This window comes from Cervus canadensis, chromosome 7, assembly GCF_019320065.1.
Source record: "Cervus canadensis isolate Bull #8, Minnesota chromosome 7, ASM1932006v1, whole genome shotgun sequence".
Taxonomy (NCBI): domain Eukaryota; kingdom Metazoa; phylum Chordata; class Mammalia; order Artiodactyla; family Cervidae; genus Cervus; species Cervus canadensis.
This window is the reverse complement of record NC_057392.1, coordinates 19,948,837-19,964,038: the sequence shown is the minus strand read 5'-3', so window position 1 is coordinate 19,964,038 and position 15,202 is coordinate 19,948,837.

The following is a 15,202-nucleotide window of genomic DNA, read 5'->3' as shown; positions in this document are numbered from 1 at the left end:
TTTTAGATAAATATTTAAATTCTTCCATCAACAGACGGATGGATAAGGAAGAGGCGATATATCTACCTACCTATATCCATCCGTATATATACAATGGAATATTAGCCATAAAAAGAACGAAATTTTGCCATTTCCAACAACATGAATGGACTTGCAAGTTATCACGCTTAGCGAAATGTCAGAGAGAGAAAGACAAATACTATATGATATCACTTACATGTGAAATATAAAAATATAAAACAAACTAGTGAACATAACAAAAAAGAAACAGACTCCCAGGCTGGTAGCAGTTACCAGCTGGGAGAAGGAAGAGGAGAGGAACAAGATAGGGGAAGGGGATTAAGAGGTACAAACTACAACATATAAAATAAATAAGCTACAAGGATATGTTGTACAGCACAGGGAATAGAATCAGTATTTTACAATAACTAATTGTGAATCACTATGTCGTATACCTGAAACTTAGGTAATATCGTAATTCTCTAGGCAAGAATACTGGAGTGAGTAGCCATTCCCTTCTCCAGGGGAATCTTCCCAACCCAGAGATCAAACCCAGGTTTCCTCCATTCCAAGTGGATCCTTTACCGTCTGAGTCACCAGAGAAGACCGTATTAACTCTATCTCAATTAAAAATAATTTTTTTAAACCCTCAAAGCTTATGTTAGAAAAAAAAAGCAGAGACTAAAATGGTAATAACATGTTTCCAACACAAGAGGTTAGAAAAACAACAAGCAAATAAACACAAGGAGAACAGAAGGAAGGAACTAATTAACGCAGAGCAGACATTAATAAATCAGAAGACAAATTGTACCAGATGCCATGTGCAGCTCAATTCAGCCCGGCCTCTGCCTGTTGCCTGCTGTGGTCTCAGCTTCCAGCTGATGGCTCTCACTTCACCCCACATCTCTCAGGTCTCTGATCAGGACCCCACTCAGCGCTCACTCCAGAGCAGCCCAGAAGTACAGGAGGTTACCACCACATAGGATGACTGCCCCATCCCCACCTATAGGAAGCAGGAGTCCCAGTCTTTCATTTCTTGTACAGAAATGTCTAGGCGAATTGTACACCCATCTCAATAGGTCCCAGCCAGGCCAAGCCCCAGTTACCCACAGCAGTGGCCAGCAGAAAACCTGTATTCCTTCAAGTCCTTGTGGAAAAAGGTTAATTAATGAGTGAGGTTTTTTTTTTTAAGTTTCAACATTCTTTTTAAATTGCCATCATCCAGAGCACATTCTCAGACCTCAGGGCAATTAAATTACAAATCAACAACATAAACTCTTCAAAATGTTTAGGAAATTTCAGTGTTCTCATAAATGACTCGAGTTAGGAAATTGCAATAGAAATTGTGAGACGCTGGTCCCACTGGAATGGATGATTAACGCAAGAACACAAAATTTCATAATGTTACTGAGTCCAAGCTAGTACTGCTCACTGCACAGCAGGCAAATAAATTGAGAGATGAGTTGTTGGAGGCAAGAAATAACTTTATTCAGAAAGCTGGCCGACTGAGAAGGTAGTGGACTAGTGTCCCAAAGAGCCATCTTACTCAAGTCAGAATTCAGACATCTTTCCCACTCAGAGGGGAGGGAGTATGGTTGGTTGTTGCAAGCTTCTTGGTGTCTGAATTCTTCCATCTTGCAGGGGTCTCCCGAGGTCTGGTCACAATATTCCAATAAACCTCTAAGACAAATGTTATTCCCTGTCCTGAAACTTTTCATCTTTCTGTGAATGGAAAACGTTATACTTTTAATTAAGGTCAGAGCCTTGAGTAGGGACCACCCTGTACATTTCAGGCTACAGGCAACATTCTTTACTTATAGCAAAAGCAATAGAATAAAGGTTAAAGTATAAGAAACAGATCTAATATGGAGTCAGATCTGTTCTTCCCTATGACAGTAATAGTCAAATATCTCTAGAAACAACAACAAATCAGTAAACTTAGAAGTGAGTTCTTTGTTAAAAAAAAAAAAAAAAAGCTAAGAAAACAAACCTACTGCCAGAGAGATAGAGAAGAAGAGGCAGGGGCGGGAGCGAGGAGTAGGAGGAGGGGGAGAACAAACAATGACTCAGAAGAATGAAAGGTGGAGTTTAACAGAAGTGAAAGCTAAAAACACATTTAAAAGATACTATGAATAACTTTATCCAATGAATCTGAAAACAGCAATGAAATGGATAATCTTCAGAAAAGTAAAAATCACCAAAATTGAATCGAGAGGAAAACAAAAGCCTGAGTAAACCTATGACCTCTTACATAAAGTCAGTAGTTAAAAGTTTCCCACCTTCCCAGGTATCCCAGGCAGATTTTCAGGTGAATTTTATCAAATATTCAAGAAGTAGGTCATCTTCATTTTACACAAATTGTTTCAAACAACAGGAAAAGAGGGAGTGCTATTACAGTTCATTTTAAGCTGCCAATACAAGCTTGATGCTTTTGAACTGTGGTTTTGGAGAAGACCCTTGAGAGTCCCTTGGACTGCAAGGAGATCCAACCGGTCCATCCTAAAGGAGTTCAGTCCTGAATATTCATTGGAAGGACTGATGCTGAAGCTGAGACTCCAATACTTTGGCCACCTGATGTGAAGAACGGACTCATTGGAAAAGACCCTGATGCTGGGATGGATTGAGGGCAGGAGGAGAAGGGGACGACAGAGGATGAGATGGTTGGATGGCATCATGGACTCAACAGACATGAGTCTGAGCAAACTCTGGGAGACAGTGAAGGACAGGGAAGCCAGGTGTGCTGCAGTCCATGGGGTGGAAAAGAGTCGGACACGACTTTATCAACTAAATAACAGCAACAACAACGAGCTTGATAATAAAGACTAGGAAAATATATTAAACCCAAGTATCTTGCATCTCCTGCATTGGCAGGAGAATCCTTTACCGTGGCGCCACCTGGGAAGCCCCTATATATGTGCAACTCAACCACAAGGAGTATATGGACTAGGTAAAGAAATCCTACAAACTAATAGCAAAAAAATCCGAACAACATAACATTTAAAGTATGCAAAGTTGACAAGCAAGAAATTCACAGGAGAAACTCAAGCGTCTAATAAACAAACACATGAAAAGATGCTCAAATTTGTCAGGAAACACTGACCTAGAAAGTAAAACAATGAAATACCATTTCACGCTCCTCAGACGGGTAAATAGCTTAAATCTTCAGACAAAATGTTACACTTTGCAGGGCGAATGGCAGTCCTTGGTGAATTTGAAGACACCTGTCTTCTACAATGTAGCTCTTTTAAGGCGACAGAGACAAACCACTCAGTCCAGGTACATGTTCAGCTCAGGACAGGGCTGGGCTCTGTCCATCAGACGGCCTGCCTCTCTAATCAGGGGGTTCGTCCTGAGTGGTGATCAATTTCTAACAGCACTTGGACATTTTGTTCATTCTAAGGGTGTCTCAAAACTTAAAACAAAAAAAAAAACTTCTAAAGTGTTTAATCCAAATAGAAGATCTAACCATCAGATGCCACCCCCTTGAGTGTGTTGATATAAAGGATGTCAAAATTGCAAGTAGAGAAAAAGACAGTGGGTGTATTTTTAGCTTTAATGCTAACATAGATCATCCAGTGCAATCATGTGAAAATGTTTCCAAGAACATTTTAACCACTTAAAAGTGGCCTGTTTTCTAAAAGGAAACCGAGGCTATTTTACTGGGGGAAATCCATGTTTCTAAGAGGCCGAGTCAGATTCTGGGTGAATGGCCAGACCACTTTCAGGAATCATCTAAATAAGGGACCACTTTTAGGAATCATGTCCTCCAATCCTGCCACATAGACTGTGCTCTTGAGAGACAGGCTTTTAGTTGGAAGGAACACAGTGAGTGTCTGACTTGGGCTCTTTAATTTACAGATGAAGAACGGCATGTGTATTTTTCCTGTTTCACTGGGAGTTCTTGGGGATACATTAAAGTGTCTCCCTAGCTACCTGGTCTACCTGGTCATCCTTCTCTGCTTTGGGGGAGTGAAGTGTCCATGGAAGGAAAGGTGCCCCAAAGTCTTCAAGAGTTGCACGGATTCCTCAGTGTCATCAGGTTTTGTACATTCAGATGTTGGTCCTTAAAATCAGTGCCACACGGAGTTTCCAGAAAGAAGCATGAAAGCAGTTCCGTCGTCATCCTCTCTGTGTCTGCGGGGCTCTAGGGGCTGGGCGGGCAGGAGGACAGGCCAACGGATGGGGACTGTGAGCTCTGATCTGTCAGGGTGCCCTGCAGAGCTGGGAAATAGAGAGCAGGAAGGAAAGGACACATTGGTATATATCGAAATAAGTCTTGGCAGTAGCAGCAGCAGTGCTTAGCTGTATCCGACTCTTTGTGACGCCGTGGACTGTAGCCCGCCAGGCTGCTCTGTCCATGGGATTTCCCAGGCAAGACTACTGGAGTAGGTTGTCATTTCCTTCTCCAGAGGATCTTCCTGACCCAGGATCAAACCTGCATCTCTTGTGTCTCCTGCATTGGCAGGCAGATTCTTTACCACTGAGCCACCTGGGAAGCCCTTGAGTTCATTTAAAAGCATTTATCCTCGGTGATCACTCGTTAAGACTTCACCCTCCAGAACTCCCCTGATGGTGCAGTGGATAAGAGTCCACCTGACAGTGCAGGGGACGCGGGTTTGATCCCTGATCCAGGAAGATCCCACATGCCACAGAGCAACTAAGCCCGTGTACCACGACTACTGAAGCCTACCTACATGCTCTAGGGCCCTCGAGCCAGAACTAGAGAAAGCCCGCATGCAGCCACAAAGAACCAGGTCAGCTGAAAAGTAAATAAATAATAAAAACACATTGCCTCCCAATGAAGGGGGCACAGGTTTGATCCCTGGTCGGGAAGCTGAGATCCCACACGCCTTGTGGCCAAAAAACCAAAACAAAGAACAAAAGAAATATTGTAACAAATTCAATAAAGACTTTATATTTTAGAAAAAATGTTTAAAAAGCATTTATCGAGCAGAGGCTCTAATGTAAGTCATCATCTGAGGCAGGTGCTGAAAGGGTGCTGAGTTAGGGACTCTTTACTCCCCCTTTAAAGGACACTTGCTCCTTGGAAGAAAAGCTATGACCAACCTAGACAGCATATTAAAAAGTAGAGACATTACTTTGTTGACAAAGGTCCATCTAGTCAAAGCTATGGTTTTTCCAGTAGTAATGTTTGGATGAGAGAGTTGGACTATAAAGAAAGACGGGCGCTGAAGAATTGATGCTTTTGAACTGTGATGTTGGAGAAGACACTTGAGAGTCCCTTGGACTGCAAGGAGATCCAACCAGTCAATCATAAAGGAAATCAGTCCCGGATATTCATTGGAAGGATTGATGCTGAAACTGAAGCTCCAATCCTTGGGCCACCTGATGCGATGAACTGACTCATTTGAAAAGACCCTGATGCTGGGGAAGATAAAAAGCAGGAGGAGAAGGGGATGACAGAGGATGAGATGGTTAAATGGCATCTCTGACTTGATGGGTATGAGCTTGAGCAAGCTCCGGGAGTTCGTGATGGACAGGGAAGCCTGGCGTGCTGCAGTCCATGGGGTCGCAAAGAGTCGGATATGACTGAGAGACTGAACTGAACTGACTCCCCCTTTGCTCAGGCATCACTGTTTTGTAGAAGCTCAGAGGAGAAAGTACTGCCACAGATTGGAGCAGTAGGATGTCTTCTAGAAAGAAGTGGGAGTGTGTCAGGTGTGTGTTGGAGTTAAATTCACAGGGATGCAGCCGCTGGGTCAGATCACCAAGCAACCTGGTGTACGGTCCCTGGCTTTGACCATCTAGAGCAGTTCATCCCTGCTTTACAAAGCCAACTTCTAAACTACTACTGAAGTCATTTCTTATGAAAATACATCAGATTACCTATTTGCAGGGCAGAAACAGAGATGCAGATGTAGAGAACAGACATGTGGACACCAGGAGGAAAAGGCAGATGGGATGAATTTGGAGAGTAGCATTGGCATATACACATTGTGTGTGCATGCTAAGTCACTCAGTTGTGTCCAACTATTTGTGTGGCCCACCAGGCTCCTCTGTCCATGGGATTCTCCAGGCAAGAATGCTGGAGTGGCTTGCCATGCCCTTCCCTAGGGGATCTTCCCAACCTAGGGATCGAACCAGCATCTCTTCTGTCTCCTGCATTGGCAGTACAATTATTTCCCAGTGACACCAGCTCGGAAGCCCCATATATACACTGCCATATGTAAAGTAGATAGTTAGTGGGAAGTTGCCGTATAACACAGGGAGCTCAGCTCAGTGCTCTGTGAAGACCTAGAGAGGTAGTCTGCGGGGTGGGGGGAAGAGGGAGATCAAAGAAGGAGGGGATGTGTATATACAAAGAGCTGAATGTTGTATAGCAGAAATTAACACAACAATGTAAAGCAACTATAGTCCAGTTTACAAAAAGGGAGGCACTGAAATTACCAATTATTTGATATTAGGAATAAAAAAACTACATCAAATTAAAACATCTAAGAGAAGGCGTGAGGAGCCAAGAAGCTCTGAGACGTTGTGATGAGAAGGGTGCTGATCACAAGGTCTCCGTGGCAGGCAGATGGCCCAGGGTGAAGGGGAACAGGTAAGAGCTTGATGACTCTGGGGAAAATGTGGATGTTTTTGAGAACATTGCCTGTAATGAAATAAAATTTATCTTTAAGGCAGAACAAGAAAATTAAACATAGAGTTCTCTCCAGGTGTTTGTTTGGGGATCCTCCCTCCCTCCCTACTGTACAGGGTGTCTCTGCCTTACACACTGACCACACCTTCTTCAAGGAGGGAAGGGCTGCTCCACTGTAAAGATCTGTTATTTTTTTCCTTTCTTCTGACACTAGCAACATAACTTCTTGAAAGAACACAGTTCTTTTCCAGCTCCACAGGGGGTCATGGTGACCTGCTGCTTGCTTGGTATGAGTTTACCTGGACTATGTTTCCTTGGTGAACTTGATGTAAAATATTAGCATGCCATTTTGACGGACGATCCTTTGTCTCAAAAATGTACACGACTGTGCCTTGACTTCTAAGGGGCAGAACAGTACTCAAAGTTTATATATATAGTCCTTAGTGTGCATCAAATAAAATTCTCTTCTTTCCGTCTTAACTTGAGAGTTAGTTGAATTTTCATCAACACCAGGAAGGTCAGGAATGCCTGTCGCCTCCCCTGCTGAAGGTATTCCTGGCAGGTTGAAGGTTGGTGTCTCAGGGAACTCAGGTAACCAAGGGCAGCAGGTGGAAGAGTATATGTTGCAAAGACATCCCAGAGCTAAAGCGCCCTTCGTGGAGGTGTTGCTAAATCTCTGAATTCTCAAAATCAAGGTTGTGGTGCCAGAACAAGTGTCTCTACCTGAACAAAGGTAACGAGACTGAAAATTAAATAGGATTGTTGTGGATGGACCTAGAGCCTATCATATAGAGCAAAGTAAGTCAGAAAGAGAAAAAACAAATATCGTATATTAATATACGTATGTGGAATCTAGAAATATGGTACGGATGAACCCAACGGCAGGGCAGGAATATAAACACAGACATAGACAACGGACATGTGGAACAGGGAGGGAGGTCGGAAGTAAACAGACAGCTAGTGGGAACCTGCCGTACAGACTGGGAGCTCAGCTCAGTGCTGTGTGATGACCTAGAGGGGTGAAACGGTGGGGGCAGGAGGGTGGGAGGGAGCTCAACAAGGAGGGGACATGTGTATACATATGGCTGATTCACTTCACTGGACAGCAGAAGCTAACACAACAGTGTAAAGCAACTATACCCCATTAAAATTTTTTTAATTAAAAAATTTTAAATAAAAAAAAGAATTAAAGCATGGGCAACAAAGACATTGGCAACAAGATTTCTATATGAACCACAATATATGTTTACACATATGTATATTGGGACCCACACTTGTTCCAGAAAGTGAATGGTGCTATTTGTGAGCCTGTTAAGATAATTTAAGGGCTTCCCGGGTGGCTCAAAAGGTAAAGAATTTGCCTACAATGCAGGAGACGCAGGTTCGTGTGGGAAAGACCCCGTGTAGAAGGAAATGGCACCCCACTCCAGCATTCCCGCCTGGAGAATCTCATGAACAGAGGATCCTGGTGGGCTACAGTCCATGGAGTCACAAAGAGTTGGACGTGACTGAGCAACTAACACTTTAACACTTCAAGATAAGAGCTGAAGAACAGGCTCTAACTCTGGCAGGCTCTGTGTGTCCTGCCGTCCTTCAGTTTACCAACCCTGGTGATGAAAAAAGTCCCTCTGCCTGGCTCAGGCAGGGCTGGCTTGCAAGCATGTGGTCCAGCTCTGAGTAATCAGAGCCCCGCCCTCTCGGCCACAGTGATTGGTTTGGACACAGTCATGTGACTCATCCCGGCCAATCAAAATCGCTCTGGGACCTCTGCCATGTGCCACATGATGAGCCCGGGCTCTGCCAGGCGCTTGGCCCTGGCCTGGTGTGAGAGATGACATCACTGGTGCCCTCCTGGGCCCCTTTGTGCTCCTGGACTTCCCACTTATGGGAGCCAGCAAGCGCTCTGCTCTGCCTAGGCTAGTTTGAGACAGTTTCAGCTCAGAGAGAGTCCTGAGTAATCAGCCTTTATGATAATGGCTTTTTAAATGGCTTTTAAAGGAAATTATAGCTAATAATTGCCCAAAATAGAAACAAGTGGCTATTAATTCAGGCCACTGAGAGAGGAATGTTCTACATTTTAGAGGCACAAATACACCTCTGCATTATACATTGTTTCCTCAAACACACTCTCTCTCTCCCTGTCCCCTTTATCTCTCTCACACACACACACTTAGAGAGTGTTAGGAGATGAAATAAATTTTCCCAGGGTCTAGGATGTCATCATGGAGAAGGAAATGGCAATCCACTCCAGTGTTCTTGCCTAGAGAATCCTGTGGACAGAAGAGCCTGGTGGGCTACTGTCCATAGGGTCGCACAGAGTCGGACACAACTGAAGTGACTTAGCAGCAGCAGCAGGATGTCATCAAGTACTAGAGAGCGGTAATTTACTAAATGGCCTTCTCCCTTTGGAAGAGTTAATAGAACTTCTAGAACAACACCTGGCTCACTTTCTCAGAGCAGTTTTTGAATTAGTTGAATCAGGCTGAATAGTTCCAGAAAATCCCCAGCTCTGGCAGTAGACTGCATTATGAATCTAAAAGAGATATTGCCCTACTTTGATGTAATCACTTGGGGTCTCAGATAACAATCTGGAAAGTTCTTCCAGATCAGATGTGCTACCTCTTCCCTGACATCCATATAGGGGGTTTCCTGAGGGAAAAGCCCCACCTAATTCCTGTCGGGGGAATCTCCTGGATATCTCTAGGTCAGGGGTCCCCGTGCCCCTCCCACCATAGCCAGCAGCACTCCTTGCTGTCCAGAGCCCCAAAAGACACAGAACAGGCATTTACGTTGGGACCTGGACTAGCCTTCAGGCTCAGAGGGATCTCGTTTCAAGGCCCCCTGGACGCCGGGACTCCTGACCACTGACTCAGCCAGTCACACCGCTGCAAGCCCCTGCCCAAATGCCGAGGTGCTGGCCATTTTCCATGGTTGCGCCCTGTCTCCTTGCCCACACCCCTGGCTACCACAGAGGGACAAAGCTCTGAGAATAAGGCAACAGCGGCCCAGGAGTCACAAGACCCCGCATCCAGACCAGCTCTGCCGCAGGGGGCTGTGTGGCCTTAGACAAGTCACTGAGCCTCTCTGGGCCACAACTTCCCCATGGGAATTTGGACTGGGTCAGTGAGGGAATTTGGACGGGGTCAGTGAGGGAATTTGGACGGGGTCAGTGAGGGAATTTGGACTGGGTCAGTGAGGGAATTTGAATAGGTCAGTGTTTTTCAAACAATTACTGCTTACAGCTCGGGCCAGGTGGCAGGGCTGAAGGGCAGAGGCAGAAGTGTGAGTCTCCTGTCCCCTCAGCAGTCGGGTGATGCCTCTTCCACCAGAATTGCTAGACAGTGGGCTCCTTGGCTAAAAGTAGTTTGAACCCCACCTCCCACCTCCAGCCCAGTACATTATCCTCAAAGGCCTTTCCAAGTTGTGATACAATGAATGGGATTTACCCACCAGGGCAAAGAAGATACAATCAATCCAGAGAGAGCCAGTGATCAGCTAGGGGGCAGGGGCGCTGGCCCAAGACTGTCTTTGGGCCTGAAACACGATTGCCTGGTTCCACAGTGACGTCACCTCTCTCACCCATCAGTGAGTGCTTCATACATAGGTGCAAAATATTAACAAAACATGAAACAGGAAGCTTGGTTTTGTTTTTTTAGGAAGCTTGTTGAACCTAATTTTAATTTCACATTTGAAAGAAAATTCTTTAGTTTTATAAGAAATTTTACTTACGTTTGCATTTAAGATCTCTCTTGGAAATGAAAATAAATAGTAGTGTAGCTTTTACTGACTGTGCTATTGAGTTTTTTTAAAAAAAATTCCTCTTGGAAATAAGTTTTTTCCTATCATACAGGGTTAAGACTGACTAACTGGAAGGGGGAAATATTATTTCAGGGTTTTATTTATTAATGTGGAAACTTCTTTTAAGCACATTGTTAACATTTTTAGAATCTGCCCAACATTTTAAGAATTAGAAAATTAGAGAAAGGTCAGCGAAGCAGGCTAAAATCCACAATGCTCTGATTGTTCTAAATTCAAAACCAAGAAGAGAAAATATCCCCACACTGTCATTTCCAGAAGAACTCCCTGTGGCTATTGCCAAGTCACCCAGCCGCTTCAGGAAGCACTCAGGATATAACTTCTAAGTTGCAGGCAGGGGATTCCCTGGTGGCCCAGCGGTGAAGACTTCACCTTCCAATATAGGGGCTGTGGGTTTGATCCAAATGCCTCCCAGCCGAAAAAAAAAAAAAAAATCAATGAAGACTTTAGAACGGTTCACATCCCGAAATAAACGAAAAGAGCTGCAGGTCTGATTCCACGTCCCAGACAATTACACCATCTGCACTGTTAAGCAGGCTTCGCTCTAGCTTAGCTATAGAGAACTCTGCATTTGATAATGCTTTGGGCCTCAGTTTCCCCAGTGAGGTTGGGAGCACTCAGGTTCACAAAGATTCAAGCAGCAGGCACGGGCCACCAGGCCACTTTCCAGGCCAACTAGAGCACAGCCCAAAGTGACCTGCTCTCCATTCCCAGACCCACCCACAGTCACCTTTGTTCACAGCACAAACATCTGAGGCCTCCAGACATAGTGACATATCCATCCAGAAGGCAGGGCCCAGAAGGCAGCCAAAGACTCCACACTGAGCCCTGAGCCCTGACTGTGACCTTTTAAGGTCATGTCTCCTTGGTTTTTGTTTTTCACCTGGCCCAAACGGTCTCTGGTGAGTTCCACAAAACATTCAAGGTAGAGAAAATATTGACTCTCCATAATTTTTTTCCAAACAATAAAAGCGAAGGTAAGACTTTCTCTTTATTATTTTTGTTACACATACATATGTATCTATTCTTTTTCAAATTCTTTTCCCATTTCAGTTATTATAGAATATTGAGCAGAGTTCCCTGTGCTATACAGTAGGTCCTTGTTGGTTATGTATTTTACAGATAGTAGTGTGTGCATGTTGATCCCAAAACTCCAGTCGTGTCTCTTTGAAGTGAACTTTGGAAATCCATGTCTTCCTCTTCCCACCTGTCAAGTTTTAAATGGCAGGCTGATGGTAAGAGTGAAGACAGAGGGGAGAAGTTACACACATAAGGAGTTGTGTAGGTGGTGTGCACACCTGTCTGTCTGCTAGAGTCTGCTCCATCTCTGCTCAATATTTGTATGTCAGCAAGTCAGTTGGGAAATTAGTGAGTGGTAGAATATTTGTTATGCTCCTCCGAGCTCCAGGCACTGTGCTAAGGTTACCCAATGAATAGATATTGTTTCAGCTCTCAAGGACTTTATTGTCTAAGGCGGGAGAAGGACAAACAAATAATAACTGCATAAAAAGGCTTCGATCACAGCACGAACAGTACATTTCTGGAAGCAAGAAGAAGCCATGCACTTGTGTTATTTTGACTTTTTGTGTGAATATTTTTATTTGAAATGTATTTAGTTTCTTTAAATTGTGATTTAAAGCAAAAACTTTTAAAAACTGATACCAATTATTGTGGGATCCCTAATACGTGTGCAGACAGTGTATTACAAAGCAGAGACATCACTTTGCTGACAAAGGTCCATATAGTCAAAGCTATGATTTTTTCCAGTAGTCATGTAGAGATGTGAGAGTTGGACCATAAAGAAAACTGAGCAGTGAAGAATTGATGTTTTTGAACTGTGGTGATGGAGGAGACTCTTGAGAGTCCCTTGGACAGCAGGGAGATCAGGTCAGTCGATCCTAAAGGATGTAAATCCTGAATATTCATTGGAAGGAATTGATGCTGAAGCTGAAGCTCCAATACTTTGGCCACCTGATGCGAAGAGCGGACTTATTAGAAAAGATCCTGATGCTGGGGAAAATTGAGAGCAGGAGGAGAAAGGGGTGACAGAGGATGGGATGGTTGGATGGCATCACTGACTCTGAGGGAGATGGTGAAGGACAGGGAAGCCTGGCGTGCTGCAGTCCATAGAGTCACAGAGTTGGACACCACTCAGCGACAGAACAACAACAATATGTGTGCAAATGAAAGGTATGAACGTAGGATTACAAAGGAAGGGGTGTGGAAAGGAAGACACACCACTGCAGGTGCCACAGTTGGAACATTCTAAGTGAAGTGGTGCAATGTTATCTGAAGGTTAAAGATACAAAAGAATGTAACACTAGTAACAATCCCATGCCCACAAAGTAACAAAATATGAGAGCACAAGTAATAAGCCAGTAGAGGCAAGCAAATGGGATTCTAAACAGTATTCCATTTAAAACAAATGTTATGTATATTTTACCACAATTTTTTAAAATATCCAAAGCTCAGCTGATCAAGTAAGGGAGAGGAAAAAAAGAAAAAGTAACAAGATGATAGATTTAAACTGGACCATATCCTTAATTGAGCGAAACATTCCAATTAAAAGTCAGATACTGTCTGCTGCTGCTGCTGCTAAGTCGCTCCAGTCATGTCTGACTCTGTGTGACCCCATAGACGATATTGTCAAAGTGGTTCAAAAAACAGAACCTGAATTCATGTTTCTGTAAGAAACCCATTTAAAATATAATGATATAGATGGAGGAAAGGTAAAGGAATAGAAAAAGATATACTGTGCATGAGACTAGCTGGAGTAGCCATATGAATACAGACAAACTAGACTTCAGAACAAATATCTTAAAGAGGACATTCCAGAGACTTCCTGGTGGTGCAGGGGATAAGGATCTCCTGCCGATGCAAGGGACATGAATTCAATCCCTAGTCTTGGAAGATTCCACATGCCACAGAACAGCTAAGCCCATGTACCACAACTGAAGACCATGTGCACCCTAGAGCCTGTGCTTGTGGACAAGAGAAGTCACCTCTGTGAGAAGCCCATGCAGCAGTGAAAACCCAGAGCAACCAAAAAAAATCAATAAGTTTTTTTAAAAGTACATTTCAAAATGATGAGGGAAGAGGTTCAGCATAAGACATAACAATTCTAAATGTGTACACACCTCGTTACAGGTCTTCAAATGTACATAAAGGGAAAACTGCTAGATCTAAAAGGAAACAGACAAATCAACAATTGTAGTTGGACATTTAAATGTTTCTCTCTCAATAACTGACAGACCAAGTAGAGAGAAAATTAGCAATAATATCACCTTTACTCGAGAACACAGAATCGACACACTTCCCTAATTTATGGTTTCAGACACTCTGCCCAAGAGTTGCACCATCCAGTCTTTTCAAGTACACATGGACCATTCACCCAGAAAGACCATATGCCAGACTAGGAGTCACAATAAATGTAGTGATTCAAATTACATAATGTCCATTCCTTTACCATAAAAGAATTAGACTAGAAGTCAGTAACAGAAAATTATGTAGAAACTCTCCTTAAAAAAAAGGAAATCTCCTAAATATTTGGAAATTAATCATGCATTTCTAAATAGCCCATGGGCTTCCCTGGTAGCTCAGTGGTAAAGAATCTGCCTGCAATGCAGGAGACTCAGGAGACTTGGGTTTGATCTCTGGGTGGGAAAGATCCCCTGAAAAGGAAATGGCAACTCACTCCAATATTCTTGGGCTTCCTTTGTGACTCAGCTGGTAAAGAATCCACCTGCAATGTGGGAGACCTGGGTCCAATCCCTGGATTGGGAAGATCCCCTGGAGAAGAGAACGGCTACCTTCTCGAGTATTCTGGCCTGGAGAATTCCATGGACTGTATGGTCCATGGGGTCACAAAGAGTCAGACACGACTGATCGATTTTCACTTTCACTTTCACTTCCATATATTCTTGCCTGAGACATCCCATGGACCGAGAAGCTTGGCAGGCTACAGTTCATGAGGTAGCAAAGAGAGTTGGAGACAACACACATACACACACATGGGCCAAAGAAAAACTCACAGAGAAAATTAGGAAATATCCTATATAGAGTGAAAATGAAATCAGAGCATATCAAAATTCATAGGAGGTAGCCTAATTAATGCCTAGAAGGAAATTTATAGTTTTCAAGACTTTTGTAAGGAAAGAACAAAGGCCTCAAGTAATTGATCTAAGTTTGCCAGTCAAGAGACTAGAAATACAACAGTGAATCACACCCAACTTAAGAAAGAATAATGTCTGGTAGTGAGCACTTGCATGCATGCTTATTCACCCAGTCGTGTTTGACTCTTTGCGACCCCGTGGACTGCAGTCCACCAGGCTCCTCTGTCCATGGGATTTCTCAGGCAAGAATACTGGAGTGGGTTGTCATTTCCTCCTCCAGGGGATCTTATGGACCCAGGGCTCAAACCTGCATCTCCTGCATTGCAGGCGGATTCTTTACCACTCGAGCCATCTTCATACAATGGAATGATACTCTTCAGGACAAAGTCTTCATCATCAGTACGTACAGCAGTGTGGCTCTCAGAATACCATGCCGAGGGAAAGAACGCTTACACACAGCAGTACCTGCACTTATGTTTACAGGAAGATCTAGAACTGGCAAGCTAACCAGAGTGGAAAAAACCAGCACTGGGTTGCTTTAGTGTTGGGAGAAGCCTGGGAAAGACCTTGAGGGCATGTTATTTTTTTTTTAATGTAAGGATTTTTTAAAGTTATATTTTATTACAATATAGTTAATTTACAATATTGTGTTAATTTCTACTGTATAGCAAAG